The sequence below is a fragment of the Onychomys torridus genome, chromosome 2 (genome assembly GCF_903995425.1).
Source record: "Onychomys torridus chromosome 2, mOncTor1.1, whole genome shotgun sequence".
Lineage (NCBI taxonomy): Eukaryota > Metazoa > Chordata > Mammalia > Rodentia > Cricetidae > Onychomys > Onychomys torridus.
In genome coordinates this window covers 38,792,135-38,804,626 of record NC_050444.1, presented here as the reverse complement: position 1 = coordinate 38,804,626, position 12,492 = coordinate 38,792,135, and the positions used below count along the sequence as shown (strand labels likewise).

The 12,492-nt window shown below is 39.4% G+C and overlaps 1 protein-coding gene and 1 non-coding gene across 2 annotated transcripts in view; both read right to left on the bottom strand.

The window, feature by feature from the left end:
- The window catches only part of Arfgef1 (ADP ribosylation factor guanine nucleotide exchange factor 1), a 96,914-nt gene that overhangs the window by 78,075 nt on the left and 6,347 nt on the right, over positions 1-12,492 (bottom strand).
- On the bottom strand, positions 3,349-3,456 carry LOC118578918. Its single transcript, XR_004944308.1, has one exon. It is a non-coding gene; the product is annotated as a U6 spliceosomal RNA (small nuclear RNA).

Here is a 12,492-nt window from a genome sequence, read left to right as displayed (position 1 = left end):
CTGTCAGACACAAAAGCAGCCAGAATGCCAAGCCAAGAGGGATGGATGGTGCCAGGGCAGCAGGGCAGCCCACCATGCCAGAACGCCTGTCTACCTCGGAAGGCCCCCTTCCTTACCCCCACTCAAGAGCCAACTGATGCCCACTAAGTCAGCTGGAAGCAGTTTTTCCAGGAGAAACAACACCCCTATTCTTATTCACTCACTTTTTTATAATAAGCAAAAAATCTGGAATCTGAGTCACAGCACCAAATGGTAATTATGATAAATGGCACTGGTGGCAGGCGCTGGTTACCAGTGAGAAAGTCACAGGCTCCGGCCACGACTACCAGAGTTATAAAGAGCTTTATTAGAAGGGAAAGGTGTGTGTGTGTGTGGGGGAGAGCCAGGCCTGGGGGAGGGAGCAGAGCAGAGAGGAAACACAGAAAGAGAAGGGGGGGGTCCGTGTCTGGCTTTTTAAGGCATAGTTGCCAGCGTCCGCTGATGATGTAAGACATAAGACACAGGACCCCGAGCTGCACATGTACACAATCCTAACAAACGTCTCATCCATGTTCTTAAAACTCCAATTAAACTAACTGCTACAGCAAGCTGGACTTCAGTGGAATCATTTCTTTGGTCTGTTATGGGGCAAACAGATGTTCAAGTCTCTTCAGGAAAAGTTAATGTAACACTTTTAAATTTAATAATATTATTTACTGACTACCTTCTGTTGCCAAACACAATATTAAGTACAAAGTAACTTTCTTAAATTACTTTGCTATAGCATTGATTCATAAAATATATACATTTTACTCATTGGCAACAGTGTGCCAGACATTTGATACTCAGGAGTTCAGTCTAGTTCTCTGAGGACCAAAGCCTTTCTATTTTAACAGTGGTAGGAATAAAGGAGGGACAGTGTAAAAATATTACTTGGAACTATTTAACTTAATAAAGATTCACAATGCCTAAGAGAAATAAGACAGGCATGGAAAGACAAACACCAGGTAATCATTTGCACATGGAATCCAAAAAAAAAAAAAGCAAACTCACAGGAATGGGAGAATAGTGGTACCAGGATGTGGAAGAGGCAGGATTTGATAAAGAGAAAAGAGAAAACATTCAAAATGTCGGTTAGCTAAGAGGAATATATCTTGTGATGACTTTTCCTTCTTTCCTTTTCTCAACCTTTCTACTTCAGCTCTTCCATCTACCATCAGACAGACGGATGCTGACTGAGTGCTTCTAAAGCTACTTTTAATTTATTCAGATCAGTTTGTGATCAATTTAATCGGTCAGAAAAACAAGCCATGAAAACTACGTAATTTGGAGGGAGACAAAATAATCCCACCTTTCTGCTTATCAGCATCAGTCTCAACTCCAGGGATGCTGCCTATTAGCCCTCTTCAAACAGAATAAAATGTAATGGTTTTCATCAACAGCTCTTAAAACTATTTTGCAGAAAACCACAGGAAGAAATGCTTCACTTTGAATCTCAGAACATATATGTAAAAAAATTAATTACTCCTTTTATTAAAGGGAATATAGTCTCATGTTGTATTCTTTTATAAGTTACAATACTAGCTATTAACTACAAAACTGACTTCATAACTAACAAAGCTTTGTAACTACAAATACAAAATATAGTACTACATACAAAACTATGTATTTTAAAGTTAAAAAAGAATAAGATATCCAAGAAAATACATGCCAAAATACATTATAATTAAATTTCAAAGAAGCAAAAGAGAGGGAAAAATAATGAAAGCAGGTACAAATAAATGACACATTGTATACAAATGAATGATCTGAATGGTAGCAAAATTCACACTATAAAGGCTAACATTTGGTCAGTGGCACATTTTCTTATCTATATATTATTTTCAGTGGGAGAATAAATCTTAAAATTAAGACCTCTGGGCTGGATGCTCAGTAGTAGTTAAGAGCACTGATTGTTCTTCCAGAGGACCTGGGTTCATTTCCCAGCACCCATACGGCAGCTTGCAACTGTCTGTAATTCCAGTTCCAGGGGATCCAATACACTCCCACAAACATACATTCAGGCAAAACACCAATGCACATTTTAAAAAAGTAAAAATAAGTAAATAATTTTTTAAAGTTTATTTAAAAAAAATCAAGACCTTGAAAGATTAAGGCTGACTGAAGAAAAATCACTACCAGGGTTATCTTAAAAGGAATTCAAATGTTCTTCAAACAACAGACATGGTAAAGGAATATTAATTACTTACCTAAAACATATGCCTATACCATACATGTCTATAAGTGAGTGTTATATCCATAGATTACATAAAATGTTCCCATATGGCCTGACAGTGCTCCCTCAAGAGCCAGTGACTAACAAAAAACCCAACACCAGGCATGAGAAACCCTCTTTTGAGCTGTTGGTCAAAGATGTCCAAGAGGATCCTAAAATATTACAGGATAATTGCTGTTGCCCTTCTCCCCCAATGGTAGAAGAAGGTAGCAATTGCTGAAGACACCTTACACTTTGGACACAGGACCCAGAGGACCTGAGTTGTATCTGACCTGAAAGCCTCCGTCTTGAGGACCATGCAAGCCTCCAAAGAAGTAAAACCAATAGTCCTACCCAGCTACGACGCCTATAAGCCAAAACAATGGCCAGCCTAGCACAATTAACTGTAAGGGTGCAGTAGTGGCTCATATACCTTGAGGTAACCAACAGCTCTCTAGCTGAACTTAAAACCTACTAGATAAGAGGAAAATCACTCGTGGTACTGGGAACTCAACCAACTACTCAGGGCCAAGAAGTCATGGATCTTGGAAAAGAACTTGGAACCCCATTTTACTAAATCAGCATATCCCCTAACTACATCCTAAATATTTGTCCTTATACCCATAGGTAAGTATAGTCCTCACTCATCAAAGAAATTTCTCTTTGCAACAGATGGAAACCATTACAGAAACCACAACTGAACAAAACGTGGACTTAGAGAGCACAGTCCCAATGGACACATCTACAACACAACTACACCTCAGGGGTCACTGTGGAAGAGGCTGAAGGACTGGAACAGCAAGAGGAACAGAAAGTTTGCTGTGAGACTGTGTCTCCTACAAATGTCAGAGAAGCTGAATCTATGAAATCTTACCAACATGGCCGCCAAAACATGACTTCAACAAGAATGATACCAATAGACATGCTAATATGTCTTTTAGCTGAAGAGGCCTCAGGCCTACATAAAAAACTATAGGCAACTAAGGAACACTGAGAATGGGAGAAATAGTCTTCCTCAGGGAAGAGCACACCAATACCAAATGGCCAGCTCTGAAGATATACACACCATTATTATAAAAGACTGAGCAAGTTGTATGTATGTATGTATTTATTACAAAAATATGGAATGCTTCATTAATTTGCATGCCATCCTTGCGCAGGGGTCATGCTAATCTTCTCTGTATTGTTCCAGTTTTAGTATATGTGCTGCCGAAAGTGAGCACTGTTGCATTTATATATTTGAGAATACACACACATACACACAATAAAAAGGACCATGAATTGAAAGGAATGGGGGTACATCAAAGGGGTAGAAGGGGTCAAAGGGAGTGAGAGGGAAAATGTAACTATATTATAATCTCACAAAATAATTAAACAATTAATTGAAATAAGAGAAAATATACAATAGAGAGCATAACATTATCTTTCACCTCCTGAGTTTTAGAAATATGACTAAAATGAGAAACAAAACATCTGTAGCTCTGTCATGTGCTCTCTGCTGTGTATAAAGGAAATATTTAAGACTTAAATAATGGCAAGAAAAGAATCAAGAGAAAAAAAGGAAAAGGAAGGAATGAAAACCAAACGTAAAATGACAGCTCTAAACCATAACATTATCAACATAATCAAATCAATTAAAAACAGAAGTCCAAGTATAAGAATTGAGACAGTCTGGCAGATAGGTGGCATGCCAGTTACTGTGTCACCTGCTTGCCCTCTTACCCTTCTGCAGTATATTTAATAAATTTTTCTTTTTTTTAAAATGGCAAATTGAATTTTAAAACCATGAGACACTATAGCAATATACCCTAACACCAACAGGAGAGAGATTCCAACACAACCAGTAGGTGCCTAAAGCCACAGACAGTACCAAATCCTCCACATGTTTTCTTCTGATATATAACAATACACATGCTTTATGTCCTTGCCACTTTAACTAGGCACTTATTATGCAAGTGGGACTATGGCTTTTACAGTCTGAAGAGTTACAGTAAAACCAGTCCAAATTTCTGTTCCTTATTCACAAACTTATGAATATGAGATTCATTCTTATCATAAGTCACACCATCCTTAAAATAATTGTTTTGCATTCTTCATTAAAACAAGAACTTCCATTTTTCACTTAAAGGAAAACTTTACAGCTTCACTTTCAGCATATCCAAACAATCACCACTCTCAAGCCATTACCAAGCAAAAATGATAGAACCAAAAGCACTGTGATACTGTGACAGACGATGTGATAACTGAGACAGTGGTGACTAGTGCAGTAGTTCTCAACCTGTGGGCCATGACCATGAACAAACCTCTATCTCCAAAAATACATTTACATTACGATTCATAACAGTAGCAAAATTACAGTTATGAAGTAGCAGCAAAATAATTTTATGGTTGGGGGTCACCACATGAGGAACTGTATTAAAGGGTTAGGAGAGTTGAGAACCACCGGAAGAGTGGATGTGTAGAATGCAAGGAATGGACATTCTGAACAAAGAGATAGCACAAGATTAAAAAATCATTAACTAGTTCTGCAAACTCAAGTTTAATATTTTTATATAGCAGCTGACAGAAGATAACAGAACAAAGTAAAACAGGGAAGGATGGACAACTGCACATGTTAACTACTTGACACTAACCTCAACTACAGTACACTGACATGGGCAGACTGAAAGAGGATGGGGAAAGATATAAGAAAAACAGCCATATTAACACCAAATAAGGAAAAATTGGGTTATTTTATATTGTTTAAAAATACCTACTTGTCCAGGCCTCCAAATAAGATAGCATATTAGACAGTGCCTTATGTGATGAAGTAGAATCAGATTAAGGAAAAAAAAAAAACAGACCCCACTGCAAAGACAGACAGGAAGAGCTTTGAAAATTCACAAAAGGAAAAACACAACAGCAAGGTAATACAAAGCAGCAAACACATATGCAGCTTATGGATATTGTGGCCTGACTATTACGGGGGTAACCAAATGCTTTCTGACTGGATTTGAGGGTTGCTGCCCAGGCTGAATTCATGCCTGGCCTTGGAAACCTGATCAGAAACCTGTGTGGTTGGGTAGGTCAGGCTCTAGTAGAGAAGCTGCTCTTGTTTTGACAAAGATAACTTGTACTCAAAAACTGCTTTCTAAATATTCCTGTTTATGCTCACTGATCGCGCTGCTCTCTGCTTTGGTGAGAGAAACTTCTGTTGGCAGGTGAGAGAAGATTACTGCAGACTCTTGACTGGCCAACGTGCTGAAAATAAGCCCTAAGTAAGACAGAGCTCAGAGATGTGGCAGAAGAGTGTGCAAAGAATGTAGGAGGAAGAGTGTTGTGACGTGACTGTGATATGGTTGTTGCTCTTATGAGCTCACAACTGTGATTACTTGCACATGACACACACAAGTTTGTGTCCACCAGCATTCCATCATGGATGAGGGAAAACACATCTGGCTTCAACCCTCCCGAGGAACTACTGGAAGTTAATGGCTACTAGGGACAGGTGGTATACACATTCTTTTTGTGGTGTCTCTACTGGGAAAGTTGCCCATGTGCTTGTAAATAATCTCTGACCTATGCACATGTAAGCAACTCTAAATAAACTCACTGAATCTCTCTCTCTCTCTCTCTCTCTCTCTCTCTCTCTCTCTCTCTCACACACACACACACACACACACACACACACACACACAAAACGTTGTAGGGTAGGACTACAGTTATAATAAAAGCCATTCTATGCAGAATCTTTGAGAACTTACACAACTCTTCAAATTTTCAAATGCATTATCAAAACTTTTTGTGAATACAGAAGAATTTGTCTGCTTTCTTAAGTGAACACAGAATTAAAATTCTGTCTCTATGATGGATTTACAACACTACCACAAACACAGAGATCATAAATACCCTAGAGATTCACTGAAAAGTATATAAAGCAATATTGATGTTATATATAAATGTTTCTTTGTCTATTAGCAGGTACATATGTTTCACCCCTTCCCCCTTTTTAAAATTCCCTTTCCTAGTACTAGGGATTGAACCTAGGGCTTCACATATGCTAGGTATGTGTTCTACCTCTGACATAAAGCCCCCCAACTTTTTTATTCATTTATTTGGTTAGTAAAGTTTTGTTTACGGAGACAGGTCCTCAAGTAGCCCACGCTGGCCTCAAATTCATTATGCAGTTAGGAATGACCTTGACTACCTACCTGATCCTCTTGCCTACACACATCAAATGTTGAGGCTGCAGACTTGACATCTGTATAGACATGCAAAATGCCCAACTTTTTTCATGTCTTGATCATCCCTTTCTTTCTCAGTTTCCCTTTCCCATTTGCACCTTGTCTCTTAATCACATTCACTGCACTGGTTAACATTACAGGTCAGGACTGCCACTTTAGGTCAGAAAAGGACTATCCAAACCCAAAGACAGTACATGGCCACATTCCAACTCGGCTAATACAAACTAACTCCAAACTTCGTTTCTTGTCTACAAAATGAAAATAGTTCAATTTCTTAAGCATTCAGAAGAGTTCTGAAAACTAAGGAAGATAAAGCCAGTAAGTATTTAACTGGCATAGAACCCAGAATACACTAAGCCTAATTAGCTGTTATTTCTATGATTATGCCTTAGAAATCAGTGTAATTTTTTTTATTTTTTTAAATTAATTTATTTATTATGTATACAGAAGAGGGCACCAGATCTCATTACAGATGGTTGTGAGCCATTATGTGGGTACTGTGAATTGAACTCAGAACCTCTAGAAGAGCAGTCGATGCTCTTAACCTCTGAGCCATCTCTCCAGCCCATAATTTTTTTTTTTAAAGAATGTGTTTCTAGGTGATGGAGAGATGTGTCAATGGTTAAGAACATTTGTTGCTCTTGTAGAGAGGATCCTAGTTCAGTTCCCAGCTTTTACACTGTGGCTCACAACCTTATCTGTAACTGTGGTTCCAGGAGATCTGATGCCCTCTTCTGGTCTCTGAGGTCTTGGCACTACACAGTGCACAGATACATGCAGGGACTCACACACACAAAGAAAAATCTTTCCTGAAAAAGAACACACTTAGCCGGGTGGTGATGGTGCACACCTATAATCCCAGCACTCGGGAGGCAAAGCCAGGAGGATCTTTGTGAGTTCCAGCCCAGCCTGGTCTACGGAGCATGATCCAGGAAAGGTGCAAAGCTACACAGAGAAACCCTATCTCAAAAGAAAAAAAAAAAAAGAACACACTTGTGTAATGTGCTCATATTACAGTATCTGTATTATAGAATGAGGTCTGGAAAAAATACTTCAAAATGTCAAGTATTTCAATGAGATAACCCTTCAGATATGATCTTATACAGCCCATCAATTCCACTCCTAGGTTATCTAGTTAAGAGAAACAAAAGTTTATGTCCACAAAGATTTATACCCAGTCACAGCAGCATTAGTCATCCAACCCAAACGCTCATCACCTGATGAACAGATAACAAAATGTGGTACAGGATGAACATATCTAATCTGAAATGCTCCAAAATTGAAAACTTTTTGGATCTTATGTCAATGCTCAAAAGGTTCCAGGTTTTAGAGCATTTCAAATGTGAAGGTTTAGCTAGTAAAGTCTATGCAAATATTCCTGAAAAACTCAAGTCTGGAGCACTTTGGATCCCAAGTATTTCAAATAAAGAACCTGTATTTTCCTATTCGTTAATACAAAACTGAGGTTTGTGGGTTTTTGTTGTTGTTTGAGATAGGGGCTTGTAAGCTTGCCTGAAGCTTACAATTTTCTTGCCTCAATTTCCTGAAATTTCAAATTACAGATCACAGATGTGTGCCACTACACTCGGCAGAGATGAAGTATCAGTTCAAGAATGAACTTCAAAAGCATACTGAGTGAAAGACACAAAACCTCATCAATGTAGACTATTTGTATACGATGTTCAGAAAATGCATTTCTAGAGACAGAAAACATACCAGGAGATATGTGGAACTGAGAGAAACAACGAAGATGAACTGTAAATGGACACGAGGTCTTACTTAGCTGTAGAAACATTCTGTAACTGGATTATGGTAGTGACTAACAACTGAGTAAAGAGACTGATAGGTAGTATTTACAGCATATAAATTATAGTTCAACAAAGTTGTGTGTTTGCACGTACAGGTACACATGCATGTGTGCAAAGACCAAGAGCTATCCTCACATCATGTTCCTTGGGAGCCATTCACTTTGTTTCTTGCGACAGGGTCCCTCAATAGGACCTGGGACTCACAGACTAAGCTTCCCCAGTGCTGGGATTTCAAGAGTGTACTACTATCCCAAGATTTTCACATGAGTCGTGAGGATTAGACTCAGGTCTTCACACTTGCAAGGCAAGCACATTACCAAGCAAATCATCTTCCCAGCCTTTTTCTTTAATTTACTAAATTAACAGTGACTGGAGTACAGCTCGGTCTCTTGTCTAGCAGGCATGAGGCCCCTGGTTTTGATCCCCAGCACTGTAAAACCAAAGAAAGGAAAGGAAGAAGAAAGGAGAAAAGAACAAGAGAAAGACAGTTAACTGGATATTCCCACACTAAGAACATCCTGGTGATATTCCTTCAGTTATACATTTTAAAACAGCTTGAAAGAACTGTCTGTCTTTCAGAAAAGGTGAAAACTAAATTGCCAACTTTATTGAAATTATAAATATCAACAGACTTCAGCAGACACCATATAGATTCTCCTGTCTAAAATCTCATGCATCAAAAATTAAAAGTGTTTGGCATTCATACCTTGGCTCCTTATGTTTTTATTCCCTCATTTCTTAGACAATTGTGGGTAAGCACTGGCTGTGAATAGCTGATTAAGTGACATTTGGATTCAAAATTGGAAGAAAGAATTATGGCTTCATAGTTTCCTACAGTTAACATCATGACAAAAGTATTTCTAAACTGTAACTTTTTTTGAATGAAAAGACAATGTAGGCTATTTAGACTAATTCAGTATCATCTATCTATCCTAATCTATCTCTCGACATAATTTGCTACACAAGAGAATATAAATGTAAATAATTGTGCTCCATTTACTCTACAGTAAAGTTTCCCATTTTCTACTTAATGCATAGCAAACCCTAGACTGCTTCCGAGACTCTGAGATATGAAAGAAGAGGCAAACACATAACTTAATATATTTGCTATATTTTAAAAATGAAAATTCAAACTAAGAAATCAACTTGGTCTGAAAGGCTAGGAAAACTTTCACTAGTTTCTAGGATTTCCTAAGAATTATTATAAACTTATTGACTTAAAGCAACCAAAGTCTACTCAGTTTTGGGGAGCAGCAGAACCATGGCTCTAGGGAAAGTCTCCTTTGTATGGCAGCACAAGCCCAAACCCCACCTGTTTTCACAATGCCTTCTTGTGTGTCTCCAGGTAGGTCCTACCCTCTGGATTGAGATCCTTAGTGAATGCTGTATGCAAAATTCCAGAAGGATCCAGACAAGAGGAAAAGTTCATTTTCTTTAGAAATTTTTTTTCACTGAAAAAATTCTGACAATTCATATTTGAATTTGTTTTATATCATTATCAGCAGAAAAAAAAATCCCAGGGAAGGGGAAGAGGGGGTCGTTTTGTTTGTCTTGAAACAAGTCTCACGCTGTATGCAGTCCAGGCTGGCCTGCAACTCAGCATGTAGTCCAGGTTAGCCCTGAACTCAGAGCAGCCTCCTAAGTGCTGAGATTACAGGTGTGAGCCTCTGTCCTGATTCTGTTTGTTGCTATGATAAAATGCCCTGACAAAGTAATCCAGGGGAGAAGGGGCTCAGCTCCCAATGCCAGCTTACAGTCCACAGTCAGGGCACAGAGACAACGAATGGCATCCGTCGCTCGCTTCTGCTCTCTGTACAGTCTAGAACCTGAACGCAAGGACTAGTGCAACCCATTTTCACACTGGTTCTTTTGTTAACACAATCAGGATAATAACGCACAGACATGCCCACGGGCCAACCTCATCTAAACTCTCTTACTGAGTGACTCTCTTTCCAAGGTGATTCCAGATTGTGTTGGTCAAGTTGACAATGAAAACTGACCATCACAGCCACCATTCTTGGCAGCCCTCTATTCTGAATTGTGTCTGTCTTACTATAAAATTTCCTCCTATCTCATTGGGAAATTCACTGATTACAAAAATTCCAGAGAGGAGGTGGCTCACAGGAAAAGGTGTGTACTGCATATGCCTCCTGACTTGACGGGACGGGAAGACGGTAAGAGACAGAGGCAGTAGACAAACGTAGTCAGTCTTCTGGATACAACACATCTGAACTCACAGTCATCATGAAGCCCCATATCTAGCAGAGGAGCTATTGACAACTGATGGCTGCTGGGAGAAGAGTCAGCTTTCTTTGAGTGTGAAGCACCTGGTAAACTGACTATGCTCCAGTGATGGCCACACATCGAAGAATACATGGGCAGCATGTATGACTTGGTATGAAAAAAGAGTACATGGGTTGTTAGGGAAGGGGAGTGGATCTAGGGGTAGATGGAATTAGTGGTGAAGATGAGCAAAACACACTGGACAAAGAACTAATACATTTTTCATTTCAATTCTCAGCCAGGAATGTAGTAGTAGCTCAATGGCAGGGAGCTTTCCTAGTGTGCACAAGGCCCTGGGCTCAACATCTAGAAAAAGGCAAAAAAAAAACAAAAAAACAAACAAACCCAAAAAACCCAAACCTCAACCTCTAGAAAAAGGAAAAAGAAAAACCTAAAGCTAGGCATAATGCAGCATGCCTATAATCTTAGCACTTGGCTAGAGGGTACGTATGAGGTTCAAGGATAACCAGGCTATGTTTGCTACCAAAACCAAAACCAAAAAAACCTCCAAAAAACAAACAAAAAAACCCCACAAAACACACACACACACACACACACACACACACACACACACACACACTTTTCCTGCCAAGCCTGGCAGTACATACATGCAATCCTAGCACATAGGAGGCTAAGGTAGGAGGACCGTCAAATTAGACACTGAGAGACACCTCAGAAACCAAACCATGAGGAGAGTGGAGGACAACTTACCTCCCCACTCTCCACCCCTACCCACCACTCTCCAGAGGCCAGACACCATAGTACACACCTGTAATCCTAGCACTTGGGAGGTGGGATTTGGGAAGAGCAGACCAAGGTCAGCTTAACCCACACAGGAAATTCTAGGTCAGTCTGCCTTATATGAGACCCTCTCTTAGAAATAAAAACTCCTCTTTGGCTTTTTCAGACAAAACCCCAAACTTGCTCTTCTCAATTCCCTCTTTCCCCAACAACACAAGTCTCTCTGCAACCTCAAACCTGAAGCACACACCTTCTTCCCTCTGTCACTACATTTATCCACTCCGCTATCTGGAAGACTGAATCTCTGTCACTTCACAGAGAAGCCTCTCCTAACAGTCAACCCCATTGTCTTTACCCTCCTGAGATGTTTCTCCAGATGACAACTGATGGTACTTACTAATTAGTAGTCCCATGACCCTCACCCTACTCCAATGTGTCCCTCCATGAAAGCCTGCTTGGTTCACAGTGTGTGCCCAGTGCAGGCTCACTACCCAAACAAGGATTCCAGAAACAATTATGGGAACAACCTAGTTTCTTTTCACTCTTGAGGTCAGGTCTTGCTATATATTGCCCAGTCTTCATCCTGCTTCCTCAACCTCCTAAGAGGTGGTACTATAAGCATGTAGTCAGAAGGAATATATGCTGTGGGGCTGAAGAAATGGATGGCTCAGCAGTTACGAGCTCTTGCAGAGGATCTGGGTATGGTAGGTTCTCATGACCCACACGACCCCTCCATAACCAACTATGTTCCAACTGGAGACAATCTGACGGTTTTATCTGACTTCCTTGGGTACCAGGCAGTTGTGTGAGGCATATACATACATGCAGGCAAAACACTCATACACATAAAATAAAAATTAAAAAAATTTAAAATTGTTCAAAATAGCAATAATTTACTTGTATTTTTGTCAGATATTCTTCCTCAGTTATGTGAGGGATATCATGACAAACACTTCTTCAAACTATTTTCTATTCACAATTGTATCTTAAAGATAAAGTTTATCTAGTATCTGCCACTGGATGGGAGGAAAGAAAAAAAAAGGAAGGGAGGGAGGCAGGCAAGGAGGGAGGAAGAAAGAAGAAAAACCAACAAACAAATTAATCTGATACTAAAGCAAACCCTGATCATCCCATGTACCTTTTTGTTTTGCTTTTCTTTTTTTAAAAGATTTATTTATTTATTTATTATGTATACAGCATGTAT